Genomic DNA, 2,197 nt, shown 5'->3' on the forward strand with positions numbered 1-2,197 from the left:
GAGACAATAACATGAAGAAAAACCCTTAGACATTTGGTTGAGGAAACTATACCTTTGAGGTGAGGCGAGTAACCTATTTTAATCTTGAGTGTCGAAGCAATCAAATTTGGGAGAGCCTTCACTTGTTGAAATGTAAACTTGTGATAGTAAGATTAATCCAAACTACGAGAGGGTGAGGACTACAGCTATGTAAACTCATAATTTTAAAATACAACCCCTGGATAATTGAGTGAAATGAATAAGTTTTGGGGGTTGTGTATCTCTTGAGCGAGTAAGGATACATTTAACCACTTGGGGTTGAGACTCAACCCATCATGAATTTGATATGTTGGCATGAATTCACACACACACACACACGTCAAGTATGCATTTAACAGGTACTGGTTGATGTCATTTTTGCACTGGTAAATTTTCATAAAATCAAATACATAGTTCAATCCTGATCCACGGCAGGGTATTAATCCATGTTTGTTAAAAATTAAATCACTATCTTGTTTGAGGACAAACAATAGTTCAAGTTTGGAGGGTTTGATAAGTGTATTTTTGCACACTTATTTAGATCACAAACATGATTTAATTACGAGTAAAATATTTAAATTGTGACTTAATCTCGTTGAATTCATGCAATGTAGGTGTTTCTATGAAAATGGTGGAATTCAGGAGAAAAGAGCCAAAAAGGACTAAAATGGAGCAAAGTGATAGTTCAGGGACCAAAGTGCAATTATCCAAAATATGGTTCGAAGGACAAATCAAGGAAGTGAATGAGCTAAGTACCAATTTGGTGATATTATGAGATGATGGAAATAAAAGAAACAAGCGAAAACGGACTAAAGTTGAAGAAACTGAAAGTTCGGGGACCAAGTTACAAATAATCCATAGATAAGACGGGCAATGGAATGAAGATTCAAGAGTCTTAGAGGTCAACCGGATGAGGAAAGGAGTCAAAGAGGTGAAATATGGTCGAAGTATTATCAAGTATCAACTTTCAGGCGAAAAAGTTATGCTCGTGACTTTTAGTCTCTACTTGAGATCCATTTTTGGCGTAGTAAACATCAGAATTTGAGAAAGCATATTTCTATCAAAAGTGTATATCTTTGAGTTTTCTTCCCAATTAACTTTGAATCACTTCAATCAGAGATCAAGAAAAAAAGTTATAACCAAAATAATAAAAGCTGTCCGGCGGAAAGAATCGCATAACTATGCGGTCGCATAGAGCCCTCCCAAGAAATTTTTCTCAAATTTTTTTTACTCTATGCTACCATATAGAAATGTACTATGAAGTCACATATGTATATTCTAGGGGCCGATTCCGCAGTTTCCTTATACGACTGAAACTCTTTTGGAAACCTAATTTTCACGTGATATAAAGACCAAAAGACGTCCAGAAAAAGGCAAAACGTATTGGAGGTAGAAAAACACTTCTTGGAGAGGATTTTGAGCACAAGAATGAAGATTTACACGAAGAGCTTTAAGATTTCTCAAGATTTCATAACCCCGTGATACTTTTTATCCAAAATCTGATGTATTCTTTTATTTTAACTATGTTAGGCTAGATTTTCATGTGCTAGGAGATCGATGTACCATGTAATTTGATCTTTAATTTTCTAGTTTTGCAATTTGATATTAAGACATATTTCTATTGTTTTGAATGATTTATATGTAATTATTGTTTCCGCAATTAAGGGCCCGTAATTGTGTGAGTTTGGGTGTTTTATTCTTGCATTCGAGAGAATTGGAATAGGTTCGACATAATATAAATCATTGTAGGGTCCAATAGGGGATAGAAATATATCGCTATGCCCTACGTGAATCTTTAAATGTTCATAAAACCGCATGCATTTTTACATATGCACTTGTCATGGAAATATAAGCCGGTAGTATGTATAAATATGTTTGATACATCTCGAAAGAGAGTATTGGATATATTTAGGAGCATTGATTCGTCACAATTGAAGTGCATTGTCATATTGTGCAATTAGGGTTTTAAAGTGATAATTGCATGGGAAATCGTGATCCTAGTGTGTTTAATTTCTATTGCTTACAACAAACGTGTGTTCTCGACATTTGATTTCATTCTAGAGTATTAAAAATATTTTTTTGCATACTTAATTTAATTTAATCATAAAAATTGCATAACTAGAATTTTCTTTCCAAAATTAGGGTTTTCATTAGGTTCACATTCACTTTAGTAATTTAG

Source organism: Olea europaea, unplaced genomic scaffold (assembly GCF_002742605.1).
Source record: "Olea europaea var. sylvestris unplaced genomic scaffold, O_europaea_v1 scaffold3467, whole genome shotgun sequence".
Taxonomy (NCBI): domain Eukaryota; kingdom Viridiplantae; phylum Streptophyta; class Magnoliopsida; order Lamiales; family Oleaceae; genus Olea; species Olea europaea.